Raw genomic sequence first — 9,681 nt, forward strand, 5'->3', positions numbered from 1 at the left:
TAATTTGCACTGGCAAAATTTCAAAGGGAAGGTCAGCTGGCCAGGTTATCCCCCTGCGGGGCTTCTGTATGTCTTCCTTTCAAATGCCATTTTTCTTCTGTCTGTTCTACTTTTTCCCCTTACTTGTCTATTGGGAGAAAAATGGCTCCAGCTAAGCCGAATGGTGTGAATCCTTGCTTTAAGGTGGAACTCTCACGATTCAGCATGTATCACAAGAATAGTTTCAAGGTAGTTGAGGTTATTTGTGTAGGGTTTTTTAACATATTGTCAGAGAAAAGTAAATCTGGCAGAAAATGAGCATTATAAGGTTAGGTCAGAAGAGCACAGGAGACAGTGGCAACATTTGGCTGCAGGAATGGGGAACCAGACCATAATGCCAGAAAGACTGAGATCTATTCTGATTAAGTGGTAGCTACACAGGGTGTTATGTGTTGCTGAGCTCTTCTGCTGATGTAATTTAGTTGATATAATAGGCGCACAGCTTCAGTGCACTCAAGTTTGGTCAAATTTAATCGTGTATGTGTAAATTGTTAACAAGCTGAGGGTGTGTGAGTGCATCTAAAGGCACACAGGTCATCTACTTCCCCATAGGGATAGCAGTTTCAATGATTCCCAGCATCAGTGAGTTTTGTTGAATTCCAAGCTACCATAAAAGTAATTAAAAAAATTGTGCTAAGAAAACTCCTCTGAGAAAAAAATTGCATAATGAAGTTGTGTTTCTGGTTTCCCCTTTATTAATATGGTTGATATATAGTTTAATAAACACTGAGCAGTGTTTTCCTCTTTCAGGGGTACAGCCGTACAATGTGCACTTCGCTGTTGCTTTCTTGAACTGGGAGTGGGTTATTGGGTTGTCAGGGGAAGAGTGAATACCCCAAATTCTTCAGGGTTAGACTCTGAAACCTGGGTGGACTGAACAGTACAAATTCCAAAATAATGAATGACCCCAGTCATTGAATTTGCAAGTTTCTTTGAAACATAAAAACAGAAGTAATGTTGTCCTGTGAAAGGTGAAGCTATTAACTAGAGGATACACATTTAGGTTTTGATATCCCTTCTTATTATTGCAGTCTGGGGAGAGGAAAAGACCCTGGGGCAGCAGTGGGTTTATCTGAGGGACATCAAACATAAACAATGCTGCCAAGAGTATTAGAGAAGCATTATGAGAAGATTTGGCTTCATAGAAACATAATTATTTTGAGTCCTGAAACAAAGGGAATTTCTCTTCATGTAAGCTAGACTCAACCTTTAGCTGATTACTCAGCTGGGCTATTAGTAGAGGAAGGGGAAAGATCCAGACCTTCAGTCCTTACAAAATTGGAATAAACAAACATGAGAATCCCAGTTATAATGCAGCACTTTTAATGAGAGATATTCTTTCTGTGTTTTCTATTTCATAAAAAACAAACAAGGAAAAACCTACAGGCTGCATCTTGTCTTTTTGTAACTTGCAACTGTTGGACAGTTCTGTTTTATCGCTTAGCTGTATCGCCGCAAGAAGAGTTGCAGAATTTCTTTACAAAACAGGCTATTGAATTTAAGCTCTTTCTTTCTAGACTTAGTCATATGTTGTTTCCTTTAGTCTTCAAGAAAAAGAAAAACTCAGTAACTTTTTCTCCAAAATTGAAAAGATTAAATCAGGGAATCAGTATTTGGGTCAAGTCAGTTTTGTTCAAACCCCTGACTGCTGCTGATTTTGTGTAATAGAGCAGGAGATCCCTTAAATTATTTTTCTACATAGAAACCTGATGAATTCCTTTTTCCAGTATCTTTATGTACCTGTGCCAAAAGCCAGCTCGTTTCTTCCTCTTTGCAGGTAGAAACAGGCAAATCTGACCTCCAGCAGCGTCACTCTCCTATGCTAGTGCCTGGGGCAGGCAGTCCTTGGCTTCATGTCTGTGGCAGCAGCCTTTCTTGCTGACCTCAGTGATGGGTTTAGTTTTGTCTTCGGTGAGTTTAAATCAGGTTGACACCGTGTGAAGTTGAAATCAAACATATGAATTCTTTGCTGGGCAGAAGCTCATCCAAAGAATGCGTGTGGTTTAGTTTGTGTTTCCCCACTGCACTTACACCCCAGGAAATGGGTTCTTAAATGTAAGAACCTGGTTCTGCTCATCATCTTATTTTAAAAGTCTCCGAGTTTTGTGTTTTGGGGTTTGGTTTTTTTCCCCACCTTATCTTTCTGGGGAAAAGAGGAAAATCTTCCTCTGTGGCGAGGATGACTTTTTTTCGGTGCTATACATGAAGGGAGTCAATTTTGTCTGAATGCATAGCAGAAAGACTCTACCATCTATTACTGGTCCTTAGGTTCCTCCATTAGTGAATTATTACCTATATGAAGAAGAAAAAGGGGGTGCAAACACCAACTCTAGTTACTCAGCCTGATAGGAAAGGACTTGGTGAAACAGAATTGTCCGTAATTCCCCACTTAGGACATTCACAAGAGATCTGAAATAGGCATTTTGGGGTACAATGAAGAAAAGCTTATCTAGGCTTATTAAATGTAGATTATAGCCTGTCAAGTTAAATAGCAATGTTGTAATTACCTTGTTTAGTTCTATTTTGAATTCCTTTTGTTAGTACTCAGGCTGCAATTAACATACTAGAGCAACCATTGTTTCTTCTTGCATTCCTTTACTCTTTCAACGGTCCACGTGAGATTGGGGAAACTGTACAATGTATTTGAATCTCTTTGAAAAGAAGTTGTCTGAGCTGGTTAAAATTTTGGTTCGTGTTTTTAATTTATCCAAATGGGATACTTCCCATATCTGTGCGCACCTTAGTAATGCCAAGAAAAATATAAACAGACACTACTTACGATCATCAGTATGGTGAACACAGAACCATGTAGGTAATCAATTCAGCTCTTAAGCAGGTGTGTGCACCATTGCATTATGATTAGGTGATGACTCATGCAAATGTCACCAAGACAAGAGCTGTAAATGAGCTTTCCAGGACTACTTAATGTGTTTACATTGTGTCGGGTTTCTAAAGATACTTGGTTATACCTGCCCAGACAAAGGGTGCCCAGGATGCACGCAGACCTCGGCTTGCGAGATTCTACACGAGTTCTACGAGTCCGCTGGTGTATTTTCATAATGGCTATCTTGAGCTTTTGTTCCTGAGCTTTTTATTTTTGACTAGGTAGATGTGTTCATTATGCAGTAAACCACACTTTAATCTACAGAGAATAGGATACTCTCTGATCCTAAAGTAAACAAGAAATGCATTTACTTTTAAAACCTTTTATTTATAACTAGTAACTTTGATAGGGAGTCTTCAACTAGTCCTTGTTGTTCATTGTTTCAAATGAGATGCCTGTGGGGTAGGTACAGTATTGGAGAATACCTTTGGTTTAGCAAAGTTGATGGCAGAGCTGGGAAACAATCCTTCTTTGGTAGATTTAGAAAAAACTGCAGTTTCTTTAGTCAGGAGTCGTCCTTTCGTTGACCTGGCTCTGTTACCTGTAGAGTTGTTTCCTAAACAGATGTCCAGCTAACACTGGAAAGGTGTCACAGTGCACTAAGTAGGTCTGATGTTTGGGAGCTGCATTTTGCCCTGGTGTATTAATCAGTGACAAAGGAGTTGCATTTATTTGCTGAAACAATCGTGGAGCTTCAACAGCAGCTCCGCATTACTTAACTTGTTTTGAAATGAAACAACTCTTTGGAAGGGCATTTCTGTTGGTGTTTTAGGGTCAAGACACATTATTGGCCCTTAATAGAAAAAAAAAAAGTTTAAATTGGTGACTGAAAATGTCCTTTGCTTGAAGATCGCTGGAGTTTCCACTTCCACTTCTTTTGATATATTTGTTCCTCCTTGGTTACTTTTCAAAAAGAATGAATTGTAAGGAAGGGGTAGGGATTACACTTTAGGTGTGTTTTAACAACACATCTATTTTATGTACGAAAATTCTGTTAACTTTAGGAAAGATATATTATTAAATTGTCTAGACACTCTGCTCTTAGAGCTCAAATTCTAAGTACTCCTCTCCTTCTCCAGCTCTCCAGTAATGGAAATAAAATGAAGTATCAACTTACTTTTAGTTACTGGATTTAAGAATGGGACTTCAGCTGTAGTAGGAGCTACAGCTAGCTGTGTCGTATCCAGCCTGGACTAATAGATCTGAGAAGAAAGCGTTGCCAGCTGGAACATGCCTGAGTGTTATCTGCATGTGTGTTGTAACAGATGTTGAGCAGAGACTACTTGTCAAAGGTACCTTGTAGTAACTTTTAAAAATGCTTGTTTGTTTCGGTACATTTTTCTTGCATCACTAATTTTTTCCATAAAGTCAACCACAAACTGCATTATTGGGGACTCCAGCTGAAACTTGTGGTGAATAGGAAATAGATTAAACACAGGTTTTCCCTTTTCTCTGGTTGCCAACAGTGATGTCAGTAGTTTTAATGACCCTTACCTCAGCTCGCTGCAGACCTAGCGCTCTCTATTAAAACACTTGTCTTCTGCACTGTTTTTATATGTTGTTAAGGAAATGCTGATGGCTGTTGATAAGAAACAATGAGGTGTCCAGCCAATGACTTCAATTTCAAATAAGGTACATCCGCCTTGAAACATACTGTAATAGTTCACTGAGGAGAGAGGAGATTCAGATTGTTTTGTCAAAAATTTAAGAAATATTCTTTTAAGTCCAGTGAAGAGCATTTGTATGCTAAAATTGAGGATGGGGCTTCTGGCTCTAAGTTAAGCAGAAACAAGAATTCCCTGGATCCAAGACCTTATAGGTTGACTGTATTTCCAGTGACCTTGGAGGAGCAGCTTTGCTCTCAGAATGGCTGTTTTCTAGGCATCTTTGTGCATTCGGACAGAACAGGCACTGCTGTCCTGTAATAGTAGCACGGGTTGTTATTCTCAGTTACACAATTTTTGTTTTGTGGAAAGAGATTTGTCAGGGGAATTGGGGAGGTGAAAACAAATAATTGCAGTCAATCATTTCAGATGGTCTGTAACAAAGAATCTAAATTTTTTTTCTCCACAAAATTAGAAGAAAACAAAAGCTACCAATGTATTACTATCAAAGGGTGATAGATTTTCACGTTGCACTGCTGAAGATCCTTGAGGTGTAAATACAAGCGTGAAACTGCTCCATGCCCCTGCGTCCTGTCATACCTGCAGCTGAAGTTTGTATGAAACACAGACTGTACCAGTTCGTGTCCTACATGATTCTGGCTCTTCGTCCCAAGTCTTAAGCTCTTAGATATTTCAGCCTGCTGTGGTTTTTCACTCTTTTAACACATGCGCAGGACTTTAATATGTGAGCATCTGTGTTTCTGTAACTGTGGGTTTTCTCAGTAGTATTTTCTTAGTTAATTCCTCTAGGAAATGTTTTGTTTTTCGAGTAGACTTGTTACTCTTTCTTCCTTTGCTCTTCTGACTCCTGAGCAGTAGCGGTTGCGATGACTTCTTGGCCATATTGGTTGAATTGGTGAGGAATTGGATTGGACAGGCCATTTTGTTCAATACATGATATATTTCAGTTTAGATGACCTGTATACTAGCGAACAGGCGTAATACTTGGCCCCGAGACTGCAAATTATTATTTACGTACTCTAAATCTCTTAGCAGAATAAGGTCTAGCAATGTAGAAAAGCTGTTACTTGCTTTTCTTCTGCTTGCCCTGTTCGTGCAGGGCAGGTTGGGGTGTGGGGCCCTGCTGGTGGGCACCCAGCTGTTCCTCTGGCCCTGCTGGATGGGAGCTGGGTGTGAAACACCTGCCTCAGATTTGCAGTACACAAATCACACACACTTTGCTCTTCCACTTAAATGAAGCCATTTCTCCTTTGTCGCTCATCTTTATTGATAAAGTATGGCATTACTGGCTAATTTTAGGTCCGACATAGTTGAAAGCTGCAAAGCTATGTGAAGCTGTATATAGATATTTGGGTAGGAACATTCCAGTAGATTGCAATGTGAGTGCAGAGGAAAGTTGAAAGTAAATAAGAGATCTGTGAGATAATTCTCCAGGGAGTTTTCACAGCATACCACACATCATTTGCAGGGATAGGCTTTCCTTTCACTTGAAGGACCACACAAAGTAAATTCTGTTTCTTAGGCAATTAAAGAATATAGGACAGGAGGTCTTTTCAGTTTTTTTTACTTCAACATGTCTATGGGAAGCCTTTATTTGTACTGAGGAAAATGCACTGTTTACCTATCTTTTAAGGAGCATAGTTAATATCGAATATAGAAATAGACACACTTTCATGTAAAATCTGATGAAGTCTTGCTTCATCATGATTTTAGGCAAAATTCCTGAAATGTAAATGATGGTAGTCCTCTAACCCCAGTTAAAACAAAAATAGTATTCATTTCACTGCTGTGTTGTTCAGTCCCCAGTGGGTATGGCTGCATGCGACTGGAGCATGAAGAGAGGAGGATGGAGCTGTGGTCTCCGGCAGCTCGGAGATCTCATGCTTTCATGGCCACCCCGCCAGCAGCGGGGCTGACACTGGCAGCTGGCGGGAGGCGTGCACTGTGCGTGCGTGCAGCCAGCCATTGCAGCAGGGCCTTGGGTGCAGTGGGGAGGCACCCCACGGCACCCCAGTGTGCAACCACAACCCTGCATCTCCAGCAGGGACACCACTCCCCACTGGGAGCTGAAGCGTCTGCCATGGGATTGCTGGCAGGACATGAGGCAGATCAGCACCGAGAGCGCCCCACTGTGCACTACGTCGCTTGTGATCAGAGCCCTTGTACTGATGACCTGCCTGGGTAAAATCAACTGAAAAACAGAGTTGAGAGGACTTGTCGGCAGAGACAGTTGTGCCTGTGCTGGGTCGGGGGGCTGGAGCCAAGAGATGAGGAGGACTAGTGGGGCAGGGTCAAAGGCAGCTTCTGACGTTCTTTCCCCAGTAAACCTGAGCTGTGCACTATTAGGTTTGCAGGGCCTTGTTATTTACCCAGTCCTCTTTCAGATAAGCAGAATGTAGATAAATTTGTGGACTTTAGTGGGATTTTCTGATACAGGGTTTTTTTGTAACTTGTCAGTAGGGAATGGTAATGCTGCACCCCTAATGCTCCATTCCTTGGTCATCCTTTTTATGCAAGCCATGGCATTTGCAGGTGGCCAGGAAGCCCTACAAGGAGGTCTGATATCTAATGAATCTTTCTTGTAGTGGATAAAAATGCCAACAGCAGGCAAATGGTTTGAGCTTTTCTTTTCCTTGTCACAGGAGCTTGTCAGAGTTAATCAGTATGGACACTTAAATTGTTTCTGCTTAGGTGAATCTCTTGCAAGTTTTAAATGTATTTCTGACTGCTTTGAATTTTATTGCCAACATCTGTTTTAAATGCTTTTGGGATTCAGATGCTTGAGTACAGTTCAACTGTGTATGCCATAATTTTTCAAGCTGCTAACATTTTCAGTTTGGATGATAACTCTTTCAAAGGAAAAAAAAAAAAAAAGGGAGGGGGGTGGAAATAATTACAGAAAAGCTTTTAAAGTGCCCATGATGCTCATTTTCTTTCTCTCTTCAATTTCAGAACGATGACCTATACAACCTCAGCAAATCCTTCTTTTAACTCATGGGTATCAAGACTATAAATGTTTCATGCTATCACAACTAGGACCTCACCTCCTCCTCCTCGTCCTCCTCCTCTTCCTCTGTAAATGGGTACGATGCATCCAGTTCAGTTTGTTTACTTTACACAAACCTCAGGAGTTAGTTGACTGAGCTGCACATCCTGTGTTGTGCCAAGCAGAAGCACTGTGACACCTGGACAATGAGTCTCTCTTACTTCATCCTCTACCATAAGGACTTAGCTGGCCACAATGAACAGATGTGCCCACCACTATGTCATGGTGAGAATGGGTATTTTTACTAGCACATTTACACAACTTCATTTGCTGCTGAAAACCTGTATGACAAATCATCATTGTAAATTATTACATACAAAACTTAATGTTGGTTGAAGAGTATTAAATATTTAACATAGGTTTTGATTTATACATGTACTTTTTTAATTAAAATGTAACTTTTCCTACAGCACATCTTTTTTGATGTGGAACTGAGGTATACTATATTCTGTTGTAAACAGAGTGGGAAACCTGCTTAAAACAAGGCTTCTAAGAATAGAGTAGGGTACTATTCTTGTTTTAAGATTGTAATTCAGAAAATAATATAATATGAGTCATTGGTCCCTGGGCCTTGATTGTACAGTCATATTTACTGATACTATCAGTTGTAAGATAACCCTGATGTTGAGTTCTTTCCAAAAGAAAAATAATTTTGTACTCCTTGTAAAATAATAGTCTGTATTAACTACAATGAAGACAAACATTACTGTACATGGTATTTACAAGTGTCAACTTGAATTCATCAATTGCACAGGAACTGACAAAAAAATATTAGAAAAAAAGAAATCAAAGTCTTCCATTGTATATATTGTAAAGAAAAAAACCAACCATCAGAAAACCACAAAACAAAATGAAAACAAAAAAGGGTGAACTTTTCAAATTGACTCTTTCCCTGGAATGAAAATGTGGGTGTTTGTAAATTCTGGAAATCTCTTTCTATATGTAATAAACTAGATACTGTTTTATCTGCTCTAGTGTTTTTGGGGTGTTTTGTTTTCTTGGTAAGCTGTCTCAAATATCTTAAATTGTCCCACCAGGTTTCTTTGATGTTTCCATTGTGTGTAATTGAGAATGGCTGTGGATCACCATAGCCTAAGAATAAAGTCAAGTGTAATTAGGTGTGGTAGGGGGTATGCTTCCTTTAATTATTTCACTAAAGCTCTTGTTTCAGTTTTCTGGAGAACCTTCAGGATACAGCCCTCCTTTCACTTAAGGTGGTGGAAGAGTTCACAGCAAGTGAAATTACTGGAAGCCACAGCAAGACTTCAACATAAAATAGCCCAGATGATTGTCTGGAAATCAGTAGAAGAGGAAGGATGAGGAAGAATTCTTCTGCGGCTCTCCTGTGCTCCACTCTGGTTCTATGCAGATGGAAATTTTTTTGTGCATACCATTTGCAGGGCCTTAATTCTTTTTGGGACTGGAAAAATACTGAGATCATTGATTTCCGAGTAAAATGTTGTTAAAGTGATAATTGAACTTGAAGCCATGTCAGGTCCCTGTTGGTCCCTCCTCCTGCGTCTGCGAAGCAGCTCCATGGACCAGTGCACGTTCAACAGGATTCTTGTTATCAGTAAAAGGCAGGCACTGAAAACACCACCTCTCCCCCCCAAGGAAGGCTGTCTCAAAGAAGGGGTTGCTTTCCCCTGAGATGTTTACGATGTCTCGGGTTCGGCTGTGTTTAATGCAACGTCCTCTTCTGACTGCAGTATAGATGAAGGGGCTATTGCACAGCTATTTTTCACCTCTCCTTTTGCTGGAGGCTTACCATACCCTTAGATCTGCTGGTATTATTGCACATATATAACCACTTTGACCCTGTCAAGTCAAAATATTCACTTAAGAAAGGACTTGCAGTTTAAGAATACTTAAATCATTCCAGATCACTGGGAGCAATTGCATGAGAGGTGATGCTGGCAGATTTGAGGATGTTGCTGCATGATGAGGCTGCAGCCTGAGAAGGACCTGTGGCTGCCCAGGGTGCTGCCTTTGGAAATCTTGGCCTTTGCTGACAGAACAGTCTCCTCCCAGAGAGGCTGACACCAGTCAGTAGAAGACACGAGGCTTTGCTGCTTATTTATGTAGGA

At 40.4% G+C, this 9,681-nt stretch overlaps 1 protein-coding gene across 3 annotated transcripts in view; it reads left to right on the plus strand.

Moving 5' to 3' along the window:
* The window catches only part of IRS1 (insulin receptor substrate 1), a 53,899-nt gene extending 45,335 nt beyond the window's left edge, over nucleotides 1–8,564 (plus strand). For all 3 annotated transcript variants that reach the window (XR_012661541.1, XR_012661540.1, XM_075099200.1), the window contains one exon: nucleotides 7,501–8,564. The gene's annotated coding sequence lies outside the window, so the exon portion shown is untranslated. The remainder of the gene's footprint in view (nucleotides 1–7,500) is intronic.
* The last annotated feature ends 1,117 nt before the right edge of the window (nucleotides 8,565–9,681 follow it).

The sequence above is a fragment of the Phalacrocorax aristotelis genome, chromosome 7, assembly GCF_949628215.1.
Source record: "Phalacrocorax aristotelis chromosome 7, bGulAri2.1, whole genome shotgun sequence".
Classification (NCBI taxonomy): Eukaryota; Metazoa; Chordata; class Aves; order Suliformes; family Phalacrocoracidae; genus Phalacrocorax; species Phalacrocorax aristotelis.